Source organism: Aotus nancymaae, unplaced genomic scaffold (genome assembly GCF_030222135.1).
Source record: "Aotus nancymaae isolate 86718 unplaced genomic scaffold, 86718_ANA_hifiasm-v0.15.2.pri h1tg000032l_0, whole genome shotgun sequence".
Classification (NCBI taxonomy): domain Eukaryota; kingdom Metazoa; phylum Chordata; class Mammalia; order Primates; family Aotidae; genus Aotus; species Aotus nancymaae.
In genome coordinates, this window is record NW_026988445.1 from 19,900,743 (window position 1) to 19,923,522 (window position 22,780).

The following is a 22,780-nucleotide window of genomic DNA, read 5'->3' on the forward strand; positions in this document are numbered from 1 at the left end:
CCCCACGAATAACAGGAGGGAGCAGCTTCCTTGACCACTGTGAATGCTGGCACCATGGTGCTTTCTTTTTGTTTATTTATTTATTTATTTATTTGAACATAGAGTCTTGCTCCATCAGTCAGGCTGGAGTGCAGTGGCATAATTTCAGCTCACTGCAACCTCTGCCTCCCAGGTTCAAGTGATTCTCCTGCCTCAGCCTCCCCAATAGCTGGGATTATAGGCACTCAACCATGCCTGGCTAATTTTTTTGTATTTTTGATAGAGTTGGGGTTTTACCATGTTGGCCAGGCTGGTCTCAAACTCCTGACCTCAAGTGATCCATCTACCTGCCTTGGCCTCCCAAAGTGCTGAATTACAGAATGAGCCACTGCTCCCGGTCACACCATGCTGTTTTCTTTCTTTCTTTCTTTTCCTTCCTTCCTTCCTTCCTTCCTTCCTTCCTTCCTTCTTTCTTTCTTTCTTTCTTTCTTTCTTTCTTTCTTTCTTTCTTTCTGAGATGGAATCTTGCTCTGTCACCAGGCTGGAGTGCAGTGGCACAATCTCGGCTCACCGCAACTTCCACTTCCCAGGTTCAAGCAATTCACCTGTCTCAGCCTCCCAAGTAGCTGGGACTACAGGCACACACCACCACGCTCAGCTAATTTTTATATTTTTAGTAGAGATGGGGTTTCACCATGTTGGCCAGGCTGGTCTCAATCTCTTGACCTGGTGATCCACCTGCCTCAGCCTCCCAAAGTGCTGGGATTACAGATGTGAGCCACCGCACCCAGCCACCATGGTGTTTTCTTCTATTGAGAGCTCACACTGGGACAGGCACTGTCCCAAGTGCTTTTGTGTATTTCATTCATCCTTGCTACACCCTTTGAGGTGGGTACTGCTACCCAGTTTCCATGAGGAGGCTGGCACACAGGGAGGAGAGGTCATGAGTCAATTGGTTGCCGAGTGTGATAAGTGGTCACTCCTCTGGCCTCTGGGACTTCAAATCCCTCTGCAGCCTGGGCCCTTGCGGCTTTATCCTCTCTCTTTAGTAGAGGCTGACGAGCCTCAACTTTGTCTATTCCCTGTTTGTTTCATAGAGACCATTTGTTGAATGCTTTTATTATGTTGCCTGTTACATATCTGTTTTAAAAATCTGGATCAATATATCTGTTTTGAATTTCAAGCTTGTTAGGATAATCTAAATCTCTATATGCATGTACAAACAGGCACCCCCAAAATTACACTTTCAGCACAATTATTTTTGTAAAACCTTCAAAACAACTTAAAGGCCTAATACACAACTGCATTAGTGACTCAGTTGATACACTTTGAGACAGCCATTGAGTGGACTATCATGAAGGAAGTGAAAATGATGGTTATGAAGGTATCATAAATACTTATAACAGATGGAAAATACTTATAACAGATACAATGTTAAATTTTAAAAGTACCATATAAAATTACACATATCGCATGCCAAAATTATATAAAAATTAGTATACACATGAGAAAACATACAGAAAAAAAGACAAAAGAAATTATAGCTAAATGTTCTTAGAAGTTGTGTTTAATGTAGTAGGTATTAAAGTATTGGAATGACTTTTTTCCCTTTTTGTTTTTGTTTTTTTCTATTTTTAAAATAATTTTGGATTAGATTAATTTCTTTTTTTTAGAAACAGGGACAGGGTCTTGCTCTGTTGCCCAGGCGGGAGTGCAGTGGCACAATCACAGCTCACTGTAACCCTGAATGGGCTCAAGCAATCCTCCCACCTCAGCCTCCCGAATAGCTAGGACTACAGGCGTGCACCACCATGCCCAGCCAGGTTAATTTTTTAATAAAAATATATGATTTATTTAGAGTGCATTTGTTTCTGAAAACAATAGTGATGAACTTTAGCACAAGTTCACATAATTTGCGAGCAGGCATACCACCGGCTTCTAGCATTTTAGGCCTGTCTTCTTCATCAGGAGGAGCAGAGATGAATGTGTCCTAGAGGCTTGAGGCTTTCATACAAATTCTGCAATCAGAAAAGTCTTATCAATTCCTAAAGAAAATGCTGTTCCTCAAATGTTCCCTGGACCTGAAGCCACTTTGTCAGTGAGCTTGAGATAAAAGCAGCCTATGATGTGAATGTGTCCTTTCTTCAGTGACCAGTGGCTGTGGGCATGCCATGGCTCCCCCATCTTTGAGAGAATGCTGGCACTCTCATAGGGACATGCCAAATCAGAAGCAAGCTTTGAGAGCCACAGACACATCTATGAATATGCTGTGAAGACATTATGTTTTTTAGAATTTTTTTTTTTTTTTTTGAGATGGAGTCTTGCTCTGTTGCCCAGGCTGGAGTGCAATGGCACGATCTCAGCTCACTGCAACCTCTGCCTCCCGGGTTCAAGCGATTCTCCTGCCTCAGCCTCCTGAGTAGCTGGGATTAAAGGTGCCCACCACCACGCCTGGGTAATTTTTGTTATTTTTTTAGTAGAGACGGGGTTTCACCATGCTGGCCAAGCTGGTCTCGAACTCCCGACCTCAGGCGATCTGCCTGCCTCGGCCTCCCAAAGTGCTGAGATTACAAGCATGAGCCACCGTGCCCGGCCTGGGAAGACATTATCCTTTAAGAAGCTTCCACTAGCCTTACTGCACATCTGCTTCACCTGTGTCTGTCTTGGTTTTTAATAGGTGGTAAATATCAAGAACAGAAAAGATTTACTCAATGGAAAACTTATAGCTTCTCTCTCTTTTCATCTCTTTCTTTTCTTCCTTTCTCCCTTCCTTCCTTCAAAACACCCCTCACCCCAACACACACACACACCTGGTACAGTGTCAGGTACAGCGCCAAGCACTGAGGATACAGGGTCAGATCAGATCTGGAACAGGCCCCCCAGGAGCTTGAGGTCTATACCTCCCCACTGAAAGGGTAGTGCTTAGACCAGCAGCATCAGTGTGGCTCAGAAGCTTGTTGAAAATACAGACTCTCAGGCCCCACTTGGGACCTGCTGACTTGGAATCTGGATTTTCACAGGCTCCTAAAATTTTGAGATCCACTGGCCTATAGGACTCTGCAAGAGCAAGCCTAATTTCTTCTGAGTGCAGTTATATAAGATTTGGGCTGGGCATTATTATTTGGCTTGCACAAACAATTTTAGCTTATTGTTTTACAAATATCATGTGGAATTTTATGTGACACTTGCAGGATTCACAGGCTGGGTCACAGTGATTGCCTGTGGGTATGTAAAGTCCGCCATCTGGACCCCTCATCTGTATTTGTGGAGCAGGACAACAGGGACAGGGACGGGGAACAGGGGAAAGGAAATGGATATTAGCTTCTGCAGAGGAACAGACAGAAAAGAGCAGGAGGGTGGGATGAATGCATCCATAGAATAGTGATGTATCCAGGCCTGAGAATGCAACTGTGGCAGGAATACCCTCCTAGTGGCTGCATCTGAGGAATACACCTTCCTCTCAGGCTCAGAAACACAATGGCCACATGTGCTGTGCCTCCTGAACACATATAATGTGCCACTCAGCACAAGGAGCCTTCCAGGGCACAGGAGCACGTGGGCAGGGGGACTGTGAGGGGGGCAGGAACACCAGTGACTTCCACCTCTCTGTCCCAATGCTGCAGGATGAAGGTTTCTTGGGGGTTGCATAAAACTTTTTCTTTTTAGAAGAAATAAGTCTTATTTTTGCTAAGGTCAGCCTTTCTTCTACGTAGATAAATTAAATTTGAAACAATGCACGTTTCAGAAAGGATGCTTCAGGAATAAAAACGATTTTGGAGTTAGGCTAGACATCTCTTGGGGGTTGTCCCAGACCTTATTTATATCAAGCAATGGCAGGCGTTTCCAAGTTAGGAGTTAGAGGCTAAGACCTACAGCCTCTCCCAAGTCTCCAGAATCTCCAGACACAGCCTCGAGCAGATCTCATCACACAGGTGCTGTAGAGAGTACCTGTGATCTTTCCTTCCTTTCAGTCATCTGATTTTCTGCTGCATTGGGCAGAAACTGAATCTTAATGCTAGACATTATCAGGTGGAAGAGGCACAGATGTCATTTATATGTCTTCCTTCCATAGTAATTCACATGTATCAACAACATAAAGGCTTTTTTTTGGGCATGTGCAGAAAGAGTTCTAACATATTTAGTCTAGATGGGAATAAAATAGTAAGTTTCTTTTTTCCTATGGTATATGAAGAAACAATTTATAAGATACCAGTATCTCATATCTTTTTTTGTTGTTGTTTAGAGACAGGGTCTCTAAACTCAGACATCACCCAGGCTGAAATGCAGTGGTATGATCATAGCTCACTGCAGCCTCCAACCCCTGGACTCAAGTGATTCTCCCACCTCAGCCTCCCAAGTAGTTGGGACTACAGGTGTGTGCCACCATGCTCTTCTATCTTTTTTATTTTTTGTAGAGACAGGGTCTCTCCCGCTATGTTGCCCAGATTGGTCTTGAACTCCTTGCCTCAAGCAATCCTCCTACCTCAGCCTCCCAAAGTATTGGGATTGCAGCTGTCAGCCACTGCACCTGGCCAATATCTTAAGAGTTGTACTATTCAAACTATACACAGACCATCAAGAATCAGTCAAAAGAGCCAAACGCAAGACAAAATTCCTAGGAAAATGGAAGAAACTGGTATTGAAGAAGAAGAATCTGGGGCCAGGAGATAAAATCTCCTGAAAATTGTGTTGACATAAAATTGCGATATACCTAGTACCACTATGAAGACAAACTACATTGCTCTCTGAGGAATAAGGCTGTTAGTCAACCTTCACCACACATGTGACCCCAGACCCATACTTCCCATTGTGAAGGCAGAAAACCATATTACTTGCTAAAAAATGGTTGTAGATTAAATGCCTAATATCTTTTCTAGTATGTATTGAAAAATGTTTGATCATTCGGTACCAGAGATTGTAGAATCGTGGCTCTACTAAAAGTTCTAGAAGGCTAATGAAGTGAGCCAAGTTTATCTATCGAAGGGAAATGAGAAAGATACTTTTTAACAGAGTGGGCAACTCATGGTTCTTCAGGTACAAATAAATATGCTTGTCGATTCATACTATGCCTATTTTGATGAGGAATTAAGTTATTGACAGATAACTTTTGTTTTTACTCTGACACATTTTGGAAGACTCTCAAATAGAAAAATATAACTAAACTAACACATTGGAGCAGGAGTTCCCAGGGTATCTGATGATAAATATTCATTTATCCATTTACAAACACTGTGGACCACAATGTTAATTACATTACTTTGGACACAAGCAACCTAGACTCTCCCTTCTACTTAAAACAATAGTTTTCCATTGTATCCTTAAATTAGAGTAAAACTCCTTAATTTAGCATATAAGAACGGCCAGAATTTAGGATTGCTCCTTTCCTAATTCATCCCTTATCAATTTCCTTTATTTTCTCTTATCTAATCTAACACATTTGTTTTCCTTTCCTGAGTGTGTGTCTGGCTTGGAGCAGATCCTCCCTCTGCCTGCACACCTCTGTCAATCATCTGGTTGACAAGTTAACTCCTTGTATTTGTTTGTTCTCACACTACTAATAAAGACATACCCAAGATTGGGTAATATATAAAGGAAAGAGGTTTAAAGGACTCACAGTTCCACAAGGCTGGGGAGGCCTCACAATCATGGTGGAAGGTGAATGAGGAGTAAAGTCACATCTTACATGGTGGCAGGCAAGAGGGCGTGCACAGGGGAACTCCCTTTTATAAAACCATCACTTCTCATGAGACTTATTCACTATCATAAGAACAGCATGGGAAAAACCTGCCCCCATGATTTAATTACCTCCCACCAGGTCCCTCCCACTACACGAAGGGATTATGGGAGCTACAATTCAAGATGAGATTTGGGTGGGGACATAGCCAAACCATACCCTCCTCATGCTCAAGTCCCAACTCAAACATTTCTTTACTCAGCAAGACCTCTTGTGACTCCCTCTCAATTTGGTGAGATGCTGTATTTTGTGCTCCTATGCTGTACCGTGAGCCTCCCATCCTGGTTTCACCCCACTCATGGTTCTTTGTTTATTGCCCATCTTCGCCCATTGGAGCAGGCTGGGATCCTCTCAGTTGAACCCATAAGTGGGGCAGCTTCTTTCAATGGGACTGTGGTCCTGGCCAGCACTGGCACTGGCCCACGTAACACAAATGCCAATCAGGGAAAGGGACTCTGGGAACAACCTGAGAGGCATCGGTGATGGACAGAATAGTGTTTGTCTTTGGAGATTTCATCATCTCTTACAAGGATGGGAAACACACCCTTTAAAAGGTGAAAAGCATGAAAGTGCTAAGTAGCAAAAGGCACAGTGAGTTTTCAGAGGTAGGAGACTGTCCATCTTCAGTTGCGGGGGCTGCAGAAAGCTATATGAAGAATGTAACTATTCATGCTGATTACAGGACAGGTGGAATTTCTATGGAAAGGCTCAGTGGACACACAGAGGCCTGTGTGGCCGGGTCAGTTAGAAGCAAAGTCTGCGAGGCACGCAAACCTGAAACTTGTGCCAAGAATAGACAATCTCACATTTTGCAGAGTTCATAGGCAGTCAGACAGTGATTTTTTTTTTCTTTTTTACAAAGAGGAATTGAGTCTAAATATTTTAAAGACTTTTTCATCTAAGGTAACTCTGAGGGCATGTGAATAATGCAAGAATCGAGTTTACGCTTCCTGTCTCTGAATCTCTGTAAAGTTTATTTGATATCTTAGTTTTCCCTCATGTTCTTCCAGAATAATTCTCAAATATGTATTAAAAGCCCATGACACAGCAGATAGTTATCTGGCCTTTGAGCCTGGTGTGTGTGTGTGTGTGTGTGTGTGTGTGTGTGTGTGTTCGCGCGCGCGCGCACGCGCGCGTGCATGTGTTTGAACACACTGAGGTGGAAAGGAGAACAGGAGGAACAGGGCGAGTGAGTTGTATTCCCAAAGATGGGCAGTGTCTCAGTTCTGACGTGGACACAACCCTGTGGGGCTGGAGGAGTGCATTACCCTCCCGGTGATATCTTCAGCCAGGATTCCCTTTCACCCGCTGCAAACAGAGCATAAAAATATCACGGGCGGGCAACTTTCCCAAACAGGGAGAGGCAATTCACTGTCACGGACAATGTTGTCTATTGAAATAAAAACAAACTGGGGGCGGGAAGGCTGAACTTAACTGAATGCCTTTACCCAGGGTACTTGGAAGCACAATAGTGCCAAGGCACCTCTGGGAAAACCAGAGGGCAAAGGTGACATCTCACTTGCACCCACAGGTGAAGTTCTCCAATTCCTCCCCAGGAGGCTCTGGGGCCAGCCCAGCAGCTGACATTCCCAGGCCCAAGCGGGCCCCTCTCCAACAGACCCCTCCCTGTCCCTCAGCCGTCCTGCCCCCCTTCCTGCCACAGCCACTGCGGCTCCTTGTCCACTCCTCAACCAGCCTTATTTTCAAGCTACCCAAAAATAACAACATTTGATACGACGGCTCGGAAGGCTTTGGCTGGGGTCATGTTTCCAAATTCTTGACTCAAGTATTGTAAATGAGAACTCCTTTTTTTTTCCAGTCGGGCTATTTTTTCCCTCTTTTTTTTTTTCTCTTGAGATGTTGGGCGAACCCCAACCAAGGAATCAGTGCTTAATGGGTCACAGGGTATAAATAGTAGTGTTGAGACCATAACACAAGGCTCTTTGTACTGTCATGCAACTGAACCTAAAAAAAAAAAAAAAAAGCTTCCAAACAGACCAGCATGGGGCTCTGTGGGGGCGTCTAGCATCGCTGAGCACAAGCTACATTCTATATTTGTCCACTTCAACATTCCACTACTGATATCTATTTATGGCTTTGCCATGTACACAGGATACCCTATTCATGAAATATGTGCTCAGAAAATGTCAGTCCGTATATATTTTTGTGCTGCTCGTAGTTCACAGACATACACTAGGCAAATCCAGTGTGAACTAGAGCTCCCGGCTCACGCCCTCAGCCCCTAGCTCTGTGCTGCTGCTTCTTGTCAACGTGCAGCAAGGTTTTCTTGTCCATAAAATGGGGACAAATGTATCTGTTCCCTAGAAGTTGGCTCTAGGTGACATGTGGCACTGCTTTGAAAACTAAGAGACAAAAATCTGTGGGCTTCTTTTGCTTTGAGGCACTCTTTAAATATGAGCTATTATCCTAATTAAACTAAATTTTCATCATGGGGTCAGTTTCCTGATGAAGTTAAATGAGATGATCCGAAGTCTGTATTAATTTGCTACCAGTCATTGTATTTGGAGACCCTGGGGGACCCTGAAAATTGATTAATTATGACAGGCCTGACGGTATATTTCTGGGCGATTATGGCAAGCCTTGGGTGGTATTATTAGGGATGCCCATTTGTATGTGACAGTGAAATTCATAGGCTCTAACAGAAGGACTATTATCCCACTAGCAGGGACCAGGCTGAAGGGCATGTGACTTAGCAGCTGACAAGTGCAATACTTCTCAGAATTTTGTGCCCGAGAATTTGTGCTGGCTACTAAGAACCAGGAGTTTAGAAACAGAAAGTTCAGGTTACAAGCCTACTGGGCAGAAGCTCAAACTCCTGGTGCTGGCAACACGCCCTGGGCACTCGGGGTGGGCCAAGGTTCTGACCATTCAGTGCTCTATGTTTAAATGGTGAGCCTGTAAGCAAAAAGAAAAAAAAAATTGTCAGAAGTGTTCTCTTACCTTTTGAATACAGCAAAGTAAAAATCTCCTTTGGCAAAGAGCCTCTTTCTTCTGTGGGCTCTCCTAGAGGGCTGCTGGGGCAGGATTGACCTTTGGTCTGCCATGACCCCACCTCTCCAGCTGCCTGCACATCCATCTGCGTGTGTGTGTGTGTGCATGCGTGTGTACTGTGGAGGGGGAAGGAGGGAGTACATTCTTGTTCAAAGTGCCAGATTAACCAGAAAATTAGCAGGAAAACAAGGCATCGAGGTGAAAGCTACGCTGTACAGTAGAGGAACTTCATAGATGATTCAATCTACTAATGAGGTTACTGTTTCAGCAGCAGGGATTTGAGTTGAGTTGCCAGGGGAGAGAAGGAAAGAAAGGTACAGGCAGCGCTGCTTAGTTCTCGAACTCACACAGAACTTGGAGAGCTACACTCTTAATAATCAGGCATCGTACAGTGAGCATTTTTTAGGCAGCAGACACGGTACTACGCGCTTTACATAGCTCATCTCATTCAGTATGCACAAAGTTCCTGTGAGACTGATGCTAGCTTATGCCCAGTCTACAAAGGGAACAGAGACTCAGAAGCTAACTAGTCCAGGATTAAACAGTGAGTCACGTTGTGGACACAGAATTCAACTCCAGTTTTTTTTTTTTTAATGCCCAAACCTGGGCTGTTAGCAACCTTGCTAAGCTTCATTCCTTTTCCTGCCCCTCTCACCCTAAGCCTGGAGCAATGCATGCAGCTGAGACTCAGGGATATCTCTGGGTGGGGGTGGAGGTGAAGTCAGACGGAAGTGTCAGGGATGAAATGTCACGGTGTTATTACAGACCTAAGGATGCCCTAGAGGAGGGGGCTCCCATCTCTTGGCTCCTTTCCAAACTGGTAAGAGCCTGGCAGTCATGCTGGAGAGATGGGGGAACATCTGAGCTGCTGAACGGAGCTCCACTCTCTACCATCAGGGAAAGTTCTTCTCTTGGGGCCTTGCTTGCTTTCTCTTCGGATCCAATCTGTCCGCAGGAAGCAGAATTGCTGGAGAGCTTGCCTTTACTTGAAGCTTGATGCTTAAAAGAATGGTGTCTGGCCTGCAGCCAGGAACCTCTGCAGAGAGATGTGAGCTTGCTTTCTGGAGTCCATTCTCTCTATGGCATAAATTGATGAAAATAAAATCTGCATTTTGTGACATTACTATATACCCATGAAACAGGATTTAGAAGGATCCTGATCGGTGAAAATAAAAATGAGCCAGTTCTCTTTTGCCCAGTTTGACCCTTCAATTCAAAAAGCATGTGCTCTGTATCCTAGTCTCTCAGAGGCCACACCAGATTCTTGTGGGGTCTGCTCGACTCCCTCAAGCTGCTGGGACAACAGCCCTGGATTCTCAGATACACTGAACTCTGAGACACGTTTCCAACCCCGAATCCTGCAACCCTCTTGCTCCTCCTGCTGAGAATTCCCAAGGGAAGAGCTCTGAGATCTTTACCCTCTTCAATCCCAGTTCAACACCACATCCCTTTGGTTAATTTCTGAGAAAATATCCCAAGTGGTTATTTCGGATAGTTTTCCAGGATTTATTGCTCCCGTCTTGAGTTCTGAAAGTCTGTGTATCCGTGCCCTCCTGTGTAGGCTGGGAGCTTCTTCAGGGTCTGGCTTCTTTCTTTTTGCCCTGGCACCCAGCACAGTGCCTGGTGCACGTGATTGATAAGTCATGCATGTCGAATGCGTGAATCAGTGAAGGAATGAATGGAAAAGCATTGATTGAACAGCACAAATACAAAAGCGGATCTACAGACTACGTCACCACAAGACTCCCCTGTACACACATCCTGAGCACCAAGGAAACTTCCGTTTGGGCTCCTGACCATGAAATCTACTCTGCCTACTTCCTGTGTTCAACTTCGTCCTCTACTCTGAACTCCAGATCTCCTCGACCCAGAACTCCTTGGCCCCAGCTCTGCTCAGCCCGACCTGGCCCCTCAGCACCTGCCCCATTTCCTGTCTGATGTTCTTTGACATCACCCACTACTACTCTTGCCCAACCCTGGAGGTATCGGGAGGAGAGAAAGATTTTGTTCTGCCCTGAGGCATGTCCCAGCATAACAGCAAGTCATTCTTATATGCTCATCTAGGCATTGAGACTTCTTCCAAGACTGTGTGGTGCTCCCATTCTCATAAATGACCCACATTTGCAACCCTGGAGTCATCGTTGAAGTCCCTTCTTGTCCATGCCCTTAAACAGGTCAGATTCTGAGCCTTATCAGCCCCTTCTTTGAAATGTTTCATCTGCTCCTTCTCTGCTGCCATCCTGGTCCAGTTGCTCAGAATTGGGTTATCTTACTGGCCTGTCGGCAGCTTTAGCCCCATGTCCCCACCCCTTGTTCCATTATTTATAAATAACTCTGCCAGGGTCGGCTGCCTGACTTGCCACTGTCATCATGGGCCATACTGAATTCTTGGCATGAGTTTCTGGGCCTTTGGAAGTTTCATCTTACCCTATTTACTTCCCATCGCATAGACTCTCTTTTGTGGTTCCCAAAATATAGGATGCTAATTTCTATCTCTTTGTACTGCTGCTCATGTCCCTCCTCTCAAGCTTCACTTGAGTCTGTCTTCTCCATGAAAACTTCCTTTTCTCTTTCACTCCCCTCTGTAACTACCACACACCCCAATCCAAATCCCGCCACTCCACACCTGCGTGTCTTACACTGGATTCATAATTGAGTGTGCATTTGCTTGAAATTGCCAAATAGGCTCTAAGTTCCTTGGGAACAGAATGTGAATCTTAACTTGTGTTTCTCACGGTACCTGCCAGAGAGAAGAACTTACAGAAATGGTATAATATGCTTGTGTTCATGATTGACCAACCTTTGCTGAAGAAAACTGGGGAAAGCGTTCGTTCTGAAACACTATACGTATTTTGCTTGGGAAAAATGAGGGCTTGCAACGGGGATTCTGTTGACATTGGCTGCTACTGCTACTTTCATTTCTGCTTTTTCTTTCTCCTTCTCTTTCTCCTTTTCCTTTGTATTCATCAAATCTCTCTCTCTCTCTCTCTCTCCAGCCCTTTATCTGTAGGCTACAAGACTGTTGGATCATAATAACAATCTAAAATCTCCAGTACCACACATAGGAGGCACACAATAAATGTTTGTCAAATGACTTAATCCATGAAATATCTGGTATCTAGAATGCTTAAAATCCCATAGTGGTGGCCGGGTGCAGTGGCTCACACCTGTAATCCCAGCACTTTGAGAAGCTGAGGTGGGCAGATCATGATGTCAGGAGTTCGAGACCAGCCTGACAAACATGATGAACCCCCACCTCTACTAAAGATACAAAAAATTAGCCAGGCATGGTGGTGCAAACCTATAATCCCAGCTATTCAGGAGGCTGAGGCAGGAGAATCGCTTGAACCTGGGAGGCAGAGGTTGCAGTGAGCCGAGATGGCACCATTACACTCCAGCATGGGTGACAGGGTGAGACTCCATCTCAAAAAAACCACACACACACACTCACTCTCTCTCTCTCTCTCTCTCTCTCTCTCTCTCTCCATTGTGGTTAAGCCAAATATCTCCTTCTTTGTTTTTAATTCCTGAACCGAAACCTTTAATGTTTGAGTACCCTAAGCACTACCTCCACTGCCATGTGTTTCTCTATTGTCCCCTCTTTCTTCCATCTCTATTCTGCCCTATCCAACTTTCTGCTTTCCTCTCAACAGTGATTATTTGGCTTTCAAAACATCCTCTCATGAAATAAAGTTCCTTGATTATTAATTGCAATTATTGGACATTATCATATTTGCTATAGCAAAAGATAATCCATGAAGATGAATCAGTGTGAAATGTGCAATTTATGAGATGACCTTTATATACCCTAAGGAGAAAAATCAACACATGAATAAGAGATGAGGTTGCTGGTACATTTGTTACTAGACTCTCCAAAGGTGATCATACATATTTCTAGAAATTACCTTGCCTTCAGGATTGGAACTGCAGATGCAAGTGGTCGCTGATGTTTCCCCTAAACCACACTGTATTCAATTTGAACAGTCAACCTGCATCTACAACGGGGTTGTCAATGAGAGGTAAACAGTAATGTCGCATGCCAGGACATTGCATGTTGTTGAATCACACTGCTACCGGCCACAGTAGAACCGAGGGACCTATGTGAGTGTCCCTTGAAAAAACCTAAACAAAAATCGGGAAGAGGAAATGGAAATATTCCATTGACGATTTCGGTCCACGCATAGCTACTACGTATTTTAAAACTAAATAATTTAAGTTTTCTCTGTGATAGCAATTCCACATTTTATTCAGCATAGCAATCATGACAATTGATTCATAAAAGCAAAATTACCTAATCAATGGACTAGAAATACAGTCACTGTGAATATAAATTCTTTCCTCTTCTAATGATCCAAAGCTAATCATTTCAGCTCTTCTGGCTCGTTTTCCTGATTAAACCAGGAGAATAAAGACAATAGTAACGTGTGACTCCTACATTAGCAAGCTAAGCATGAAGAATGAGTATAAACCAGTCTGTAAGCAAAGGGGTTTGGGGGATTTGTATAATCCATTCCATGACACGTCTTAACTAATATTCCCTGTACTGATAGGGCCAAAAAAAAATGTAACTCTCAAATAGTGAAAAGAAGAAAATGGGATTAGAGTCAGATCAGCGTCACTTAGTAACTATATATAACTTGAAGCAAGTTGCTCAGCTTTGCCTCAGTTTTCTGGTCTGTAAAAGTGTTTCTTAGAGGCTGTTATGAGGCTTAAATGACCCGACAGAGGCAAAACAGCTTTGTAAACCACAAAGCATTTTGTTTGGAGTCAACAGGATGACTTTTTCCCCTCGCACAATTTAGAATTATGAACCTGTTGAGGTAGCAGCGTCCCTGTTTAATCCCAGCAATGTTTGGTTCCCAAATGCCTGTCTCACTCGCGCAGAGTGATACTGAGGTCCCAAAACGCTCTGCTGATTTTTTTTCATAGTCTTTCTCAGTTCCCACGTGGTACACAGGTACCTGGCATGTGTCTGCTCAGACAGTGAATGGCCCTTGTTCAAAGACTGATGGGAACACCTAATGTATGTGGCAGCACTGGGGCTGACCACAACGGGCCGTGCTCTCCCGTCTCACTGAGCACGAGGAACTGGTGTGCTCTTTGGAGAGGCTGCATCACCCTCCCTCCGTTGGCTTTCTGTGCTACGTGCCTGTGCCAGAGACTGCAGTGGCAGCACAGCAAACAGGGAAGAGGCATAGGCAGGGGACGGGGTGGAGGAGGCATTTTACAGCTTGTTAAGATGTGAGTCTTGCCACCTCAGTTGTTGGTTTTTTAAACAAAAATAAACTACAGATCAAAATCTCAAAGCCAACCCCCTCTTCCTGGGCTGCCCCAACTTGTCTCTAAGCCACCTTCCTCCTTCATTCTATGTCCCTGCCAAGCCACTGATCAGAACAGCGTGAATCATGCTCCTCAGTTCTGGGTGGCTTCCAGTGACATCCCAAATCCCACAGTTTAAAGCCAGCTGCTGTGAGTTCAGTCCTGTTGAGGTGAGCACTCCCTCAGTGGCAAAGGGAGGGGCAAACAGATCTGGGACAAGGACATCTGAAGTGAGCACATGTCCACCAGCCACAACCTCACTCTGCCATGTTGTACTGATACTGCCCTGATATCCCAGCAGGGAGCACCCTTCTTTCCAGGCAGCTGTTTTCTCTTGGGATCAGAGCTGCTGCCTGGGACTCAGCTGGGTCCCCTCAGCTCTAGCAGGTACCATGTGAGCAGGCTGCAGCGGTGCCTGGGCTCTTGGAGTCAGACAACACAGCAGCCTTGCTTTGGAGGCTGACATGGAGTACTAAGGTTATCTCCCAGCATCTGGTCCATTCCTCAGCCACTGTGCAGCAACCATTTATTGTGATGGGACTGATGCTATTCCCAATCACAGGGAGTAACTCCTAAGTGCCAGTCCTGGCAATCCCATCCCCTTGCCCTGGGATTGGTTAGGGCATGGGCAGACCTAAGCCAATCAGAGCAGAGCTTTTCCTTGGCCACAATGATGATGTTGGGACTGAGCCAATCAGAGGACGCTTGGGACTTGTTCTAGAAGGAATGCTCTGCTCTCTTTGCTCTTGGATGTGAAAGAGAAAGTGCATCAGCTTGTAAGCAGGAGGGAAGCCTGCCTGAAGATGGTATCAACACAGCGAAGATACAGACTCGAGAATCAGAGAGAGCAGCAGCTTAAACCTTACGCAAGTCAGACCTGGAGCCTACTTGACTGTAGATTTTTTTAGTTCCAAGAGCCATTAAGTTCCCTTTATAGTTTAAGCCTATTTGAGTAAGATTTTCTGTGATTTTGCCCTTGAAAGCATCACACCTGATAGAGGCATCATGGTCTGGGGAGGCCAAGGGAGAAGGAAAAGAAAACTTGGAGAGTGGCCATGATGGTTAATGCTACGTGTCACCTTGGCTAGGCCATGATGGTTAATGCTACGTGTCACCTTGGCTAGACCATGATGGTTAATGCTACGTGTCACCTTGGCTAGGCCATGATGGTTAATGCTATGTGTCACCTTGGCTAGGCCATGATGGTTAATGCTACGTGTCACCTTGGCTAGGCTACGGTGACCAGTTGGCCAAACACCAGTCTAGATGTTGCCTTGAAAGTATTTTAAAATGTGAGTAATATTTAGATCAGTAGACTTCAAGTAAAGCAAATTACCCTCCATAATGTAGATGGGCCTCATCCAATCAGTTGAAGACCTTTAAAACAAAGACTGAGGTTTCCCAAAGAAGAAGGAAGTGGGCCTCAAGTTTACAGCGTAAAAGCCCTGCTTGATTTTCTAGCAGATTTCAGACTGAAGAGTGCAACATGAACTCCACAACGAAATTCCAGCATGCTGGCCTGCTCTACAGATGTTAGACCTGCCGGCCTCCACAATCACGTCAGCCAATTCCTGAAAATCAATCTCTCTCTTTATCTACCCTATTGGTTCTGTTTATTAGTCAGGCTCTGGAGACCCCTAACTTACACAGTGGCACGAAACTTGGTTACTAAGAAGGGACAGGCACTGGTTCAACTGATTCGGTGGCAAAATCTGATTTGGGAGGTGATGGGCGGAGATGAGATGCAGCATCCTAAGGCTCCGAGAGTCCCAGACACAGTTCAGAAAGTGGTTGGCATCATGGAGCCCAGGATGAGGTAGCAGAGTCTCAACAGGAAGGCACAGTATGGTGACAGAGAACCGGGACAGAACGCCATCCCCTACGAGATGCTGGGAAGAAAACCAGGCAAGCAGCAGAGTCCTCTTCACTGTACTGCAGCTTAAGGTAGACCTGCAGTCCTAGAAGAGACATATGGTTGTGGGACAGCGCAACCAAATAGACCTTAGGCATGGGCCAACGCACAGTTGTGTCCCATGCACTTGCCTAACCTGGGTCAAGAGACAGAGGGAGTAGCTGAGACCTGTGATCTAGGGTCCTGGAGCCACCTAGAAGTCTTTCCTAAGGACAATGGCCCTGGGGCTTGGCAGGGAAGGAAACTCGGGGAGCCACATGGGAACTCAGTGCTACAAGATGTTCTTGGGACTAGGAGAGGCCACTCAAAAGTCCACTTCATGCTTGGGTCATCCTGGGGACTGGAATGATGTGAGCCTTCCTGGTGGGACCTGGGAGCCCAGAGCAAAGGCGTTTCAGTGTCTCTTCCTCTACAACCAAGTCCCCCTCACTACCTCTCTCCTGACAGAGTGACTGTATCTTCCCAATGCCCCCCTGGTGTCTTATAAATGCATTTATTATGGCTTAAGGAAGACAAAGCAGGTAGGCAATAGCTCCCATGTTAACAATCCTACATTGAATCTTGACCACACATTGAAATGAGACACTCATTTGTATAGGCCCCCAATTAGTAAGTAGCAGAGGTATTTCCAGTCTCTTGTCAGATATGCCCAAAGGAACCAGCCTCCTTCTGTTTCTGTATTCAGATTTTGTCTCTGGTGGCCTTCCTATGGGGACTCAAGTGAAGGGCAGGTAGCCTGGCAGGTCTTCCTCGTCTTGCTAGGAGGAAGGCTGTGGTCTCTTCTGGTGCCTTTGACCTCCTGCCTCCCACTGTGTACCTTATGGCAAATTTGAGAAAAGTATTTCTGCAAGCCAGTGCAGAGACGTGATCCAGTGACTTATAACTGCACCAAAGCCATGAGAACCAATTCACAGACAAGGTGGTATCCTCAGGACAAGCCTCGGATTCGGAAGAAATGTGCTGGATACATGCTTTGCAGGTGGTCAGAGATGAGTTCATCCATGGTCTTGATATTTGTAAAAATGTTATGTAAGGAAAGCAGGTCCCCAACTTCATCACTAAAGCAAAGCTCGGGTAGAAAATCCCAAGTTAGACAATAAAAGTCAACATTTTTATGTTACTTAAGAGTCTGCAGAGCGTTTTCATGCTCATAATTCTATAATATAAGCATTAGTGTTCTTTCCATAGCTAGGGTGTGACGAGTGATATACACATTTCGTTAATTTAGCGTAAAACTGACATTAACCCTTGCTGCTAGGGAGAGAAATAACCAAAATTGAATCAGCCTTAAAATTTTCCAAACCAACCTCTCTGGCTCCTACAACATGGTACCCTTTCTTGGTGCTCTTCCCCAGAGCCAAAAAGGGACCAGAGCTCCCCAGAGTGGGTTTGTAGGAGCCTGGACAGAGCAGATGCAGGCTTGCAACTGAAGACTTACAGCAGAGTCTGCAGGCATGAGAAGGACAGAGGACCAGAAATCCATTACCACTGGAAGTGGTAGGGATGGATTCCACCAAGTAGGGGTCTGGAGAAGGGTCTCTGAAGCTTGAGGGTATTAAATAAGCATTTAAAGAAGACTGGCCAGGTGCTATGGCTCACACCTGTAATCCCAGGGCTTTGGGAGGCCGAGGCAGGTGGACTGCTTTGAGCTCATGAGTTGAAGACCAGCCTGGGCAATATGGCGAAACCCCATCTCTACAAATACAAAAATTCGTCAGGTGAGGTGGCATGTGCCTCTGATCCCAGCTACTCGGGAGGCTGAGGCTGGAGAATCGCTTAAACCCAGGAGGCGGAGGCAGCAGTGAGCCGAGATCATGCCACAGCACTCCAGCCTGGGCGACAGAGCAAGACCATCTGGAAAAAAAAAATACTATCAGAGGAACTCTATCCACAGAAGACCTGAGTACAAAGGCTGTGTGAAGGGAAGAGCAAGGGAGATTAAGTCACATTTCCAGAACTCTGATGTTCCAGCTTTTGGATAAATAGTAAGACCCCACATATATTATATCACAGACCCAAGGAGACTTGGCACATTGCTTCATTTAACCCTCACAATGAATCAAAGAAATCGGTGCTATTATTATTATTCCCATCCTACAGACGAGCAGACTGAGGTTTAGAGATATCAAAGAACTTATCCATTTTCAGGTAGGATAACCCTTACCTCTGTTTGGAGGGCAGTATTAGGACAACATGATTGGAGTCGCATGATACGATTAATGTCTGCTGCATAATCAGAACTCGCATCACCCTGATTGCTCCTATCTTCCTGACGATCTCTTAAAGAACTAAACGTATTTCCAAGAACACACAGCTAAGCTATGGTGGAGCTGGGATTTGAAGGCAGTCATGCCTCTAACCATGACACTGTTCTACGTCCACTTAGCAGAATCTTTCAAAAAAAAAGAACTGCTGCTTACATGCTCCTGAGACCACCCAAGGAGCTGTTGAGTCCCGCCCTTCCCCCACTGCCCTCCCTCTGTCTCCTCCCATGCCAGGAGAAGGTGGAAGACCAGAGTGACTGATCAGATGGCAGCAGCACCCACCTGTGACCCAGCAATCAACCCAGTCCCACCACTGCTGCAGGCTGAGCCTGAGCAAAGCAGTCACCATCCTACGCCTCAATGAGAATGGCTTCCTGCCTACTTCCTCCTGCTTTATCTTACCTAAATCTCCCTAAACTCTGCACCTCAAGACACATCACCCTTCTGATTGGGACTCTGCTGTGGTTAGCTACCATCCGCCCTCTTACTGCTTCTTTCTGGTTTTTCTGATCCAAGTCTCTCTGTGTGGACCCACTGTCCTGGCTGAACAGCATTTGTAGGATCCCTATGCTTGCTCAACATCCCAAAGCCCCTCTTATTCCACTGAGCTCTGCTCTTCCTCCCTCCCTCCTGGCCAGCTCCACCTCATGGCTGCTTCCCTCAGCATTCTCGCTCCAGGTAGACTGATTGGGTTTCCATTATATCTTACAAATACATTGTTATGGTTCTTCTCTTATTTTCTATTGCTTTTCACCATATTTCCCTTGTTGAGATTAGAAACTAAGTTTATTCCTTTAACGAATATTTACAACACACATGATCATGACAGTGAGTGTACTAGTCTGTTCTCTCATTGCTATAAAGAACCACCTGAGACTGGATCATTTATAAATAAAAGAGGTTTAATTGGCTCACAGTTCTTCAGGCTGTACAGGAAGCATGGCTGGGGAAGCCTCAGGAAACTTACAATCATGGCAGAAGGCAAAGAGGAAGCTTACATGGCGGGAGCAGAAGAAAGCGAGAGACAAGGGGGAGGTGCTACACACTTTCAAACAACCAGATCTTATGAGAACTCTACCACGAGAACAGCAAAGGGGATGGTGTTACACCATTAGAAAACATCCCCCATGATCCAATCACCTCCCACCAGGCCCCACCTCTGACATTGGGAATTACAATTCAATATGAGATTTGGGTGGGGTCACAGAGCCATACCCTATCAGTGGGGGTCACTTTGCCCCTCCTCACAGAGTTTACATTCTATGGCAGCAACCCCCAACCTTTTTGGCATCAGGAACTGGTTTCATGGAAGACAATTTTTCCATGGACCTGATAGGGAAGGGGTTGATGGTTTTGGGATGAAAGTGTTCCACCTCAGATCATCAGGCATTAGATTCTCATAAGAAGTGTGCAGCCTAGAAGCTTTGCATGTGCAGTTCACAATAGGGTTCACGCTTCTATGAGAATCTAAAGCTGTGGCTGATCTGACAGGAGGCGGAGCTCAGGAGGTAATGCTCACTCACCTGCCGCTCACCTCCTGCTGTATGGCCTGGTTCCTAACAGGCCATGGATCCATATGGGTCTGCAGCCTAAGGGTTGGGGATCCCTGCTCTAGCGCATGCAGGGCCTAGGGTCTGGGGAGACAAAAACTTATAAATTAGCAAATAATATATAACATCTGATGAGGCAAAGAACTAGGAAGAAAGTAAAAGAGGAACAGAGACTATAGAATGTGGAGTAGCTTAAGATGGATATTTTATATAGTGTATAAAATATATTATGGTAGTTGAATAATGCCCCCCCACCAAGATGTCTCTGCCCTAATCTTCCGAACCTGTGAATGTGTGAAGTTACATGGTAAAAGGGATTTTGCAGATGTGATTAAATTAACAATTTTGAGATGAGGAGATATCCTAGAACTGCTTAGCTGGGCCCCATATAATTATAAGGATCCTCATAAGGAGGCAGGAAGAGAAGTGATGATGGAAGCAGGAGGCTACAGTGATGCAGGGAAGGGACCACAAGCCCAGAATGCAGGTGGCCTCTAGAAGCTGAAAGGGTAAGGAAGTGGCATCTCCCCTGAAGCCTCCCAAGGAAACCAGCCCTGCTGACATCTTAATTTTAGATCATGACATCCAGAACTGTAATATAGTAATTTGGTGTACTTTTAATCCACTAAGTTTGTGGGACGTTGTTATAGGAGCAAGAAGATACTAATAGAGGCTGGTGAGGGAAGATCGGGGGCCGGATCAGGGAAGATCACTAATCAGGGGACACTGGCATAGAGACCTGAAGAAAATGAGGGAATGGGCTATGCCTACATCTGGGGGAAAAGCATTCCAAGCAGCGAAGAGCAAATGCGAAGGCCATGAGGTGGGAGCATGCTCAGCAAGGTCAAGGAGTACCAGGAAGCTGGCGTGGCTGACACGGAATGGAACAAACAAGGACAGGAGCCACGTCTGGGAGGTAGCATAGCCTTGATGGCCATTGTAAAGACTTTGGATTTGACTCCGAAGGAGACAGAAATTCACCGAAAGGATTTGAGCAAAGGAGAAACAAGATCAGATGAATATTTTTCAGGTTTATTTTGGCCATTGAACTGAGAATAAATTGCAGAGGACAAGGGCAGAGTCTGGAAGACTCTGCAACACTCTGGGCAAGAGATAATAGTGGCTTCTAGTAGGCAGTGAGATGTGGCCAGATTCTGAATATACTTTGAAGGTAGAACCAAGAGGATTTACTGATAGATTGGAGGGAGAGTGGCTAAGAAGAAATCCAAGTCAAAGACCATTCTAAGGTCTGTGGCTCAAATGACTAGAAGATGGAACTGCCGTTTTGTAAAATGGGAAAGACTGAAAGGAGATTGTGGTGTGGCAGTGTGGGGAGGGTGGGATGGAGATCAGAAGTTCAACTTCGGATATGTAAATGTGAGACGTCAATTACATACTCAAGCGAACAACTGAGTAGGTAGCTGGACATACAATGCTGGTACTCAGGGACGGAAGTCTAGGTTAGAGATATAAATCTGAGAGTCAGCATATAATGTTATTTTTAAATCATGATTCTGGATGAGATTGCTAGAGAGTAAGTGTAGACAGAAAAAAAAACCATCCGAGGACTAGGCTTAGGGGCTCTCCAACAAGTGAGATGAGGAGGAAGCTGTCAAAGAATAGCCAGTGAGGTGGCAGAAGGAAGGAAGTGGTTTCCGGAAGCAAACTGAAGATACTGTTTCTTCACAACTTTATATTGAAGGTTAGAAAGAGGTGGAGCTGGAAGTTAAGATTAAATAGGCTGACCCCAGAGGCCATGTTCTTTACTATGAGATATACGTGTGTAGTGAAAGAATAAGTGAGCCAATGAACGAATGAGTGAATGAATGAATGGCTCTGACCAGATGTTGGGTTCCTTCATGGAATTTTTTCTCTCCAATCTCTCAACTCTTGCACCTGCCATCTTTTTTCCTTATTTATTTATTTATTTTAGTTTTTGTAGAGATAGTGTCTCACTATGTTGCCCAGGCTAGTCTCAAGTGATCCTCCCACCTTGGCCTCCCAAAGTGCTAGGATTACAGGTGTGAACCACCACATCCAGCGTCTTTTCCTTCTTAACTGCTTACAATTCATCTTGTTCATAAAGAGTCTCAACCTGACTAATTCCATCCATGTCCTCAACCCCTCAGCAAACATGGCCTAGATGAAAGCTCTCTGGCTTGGTCTGGTCATTGCTTGAGACTCAGCTCAGCCAGCATTTGGTACTGAGACCTTGAATCAGTTCCTTCCAGTGCTACAAATTTGTGGCTGACACATCCAACTCTTCATGATCTCTGAAGACTTACTCATGAACCCAGTGGCTCCTGTGTAAAGCAATACAATTTACAAAAAAAATGAAATGTTTTTTTACAAACACAACACTTTTACCAAGGTCAAAATTCAATGAAGGTGCTCTTATTTCCCATTATACGTCATTTTTATTGATTCATTATTTAAACGAATCTTAACAAAAATTAAATATGTTCAAACATATTTTCAACCCACTTACCACCAGTTGCTACCAGCCACACAAATACTATCCTTGCTTTTAAAGTCATAAATGGAGTGAGGTAGACCATTTTGTTGGTTCACAGGCAGGCTGAGCCTGCAGTAAATGAATCTAAGCATAGAGTGTTTGAAGAAAAATATGCATATCCTTTCTTTGTGGTCTGTATTTTAATTTTAGTTCCAATAAAACTATACATCCTCCAAGGTGATGATAACTTCAGGAATCTTCTGGTACTGTGATTGAAACCCAGTGGGTACTCTAGGTACAAGACTCTGGCCTGAAACAATGCATTTTCTGTGATGACAGCAGGGGGAGCCCCTTCTCTCTAGTGTTTCAAAGAGATTTGCTATTATTCTGTTTAACATAATAACTGAAAGTCTCTATTTTGGGTGGTAGGCACTCACAGTGCCCAAACACCTAATGATGCCCTGTATGACAGCACTTTCTTATGGCTGGTTGATAAATGAAAAACCAGAAACCTGTCATAGAGATTGCCTAATTTGATTTTTTAGCCCCCTCTGA

The 22,780-nt window shown here is 44.9% G+C and overlaps 1 non-coding gene across 1 annotated transcript; it reads left to right on the forward strand.

The window, feature by feature from the left end:
* Positions 1 to 18,097: 18,097 nt before the first annotated feature.
* LOC135277649 (U8 small nucleolar RNA) lies at positions 18,098 to 18,226 on the forward strand. Its single transcript, XR_010345255.1, has one exon. It is a non-coding gene; the product is annotated as a U8 small nucleolar RNA (small nucleolar RNA).
* The last annotated feature ends 4,554 nt before the right edge of the window (positions 18,227 to 22,780 follow it).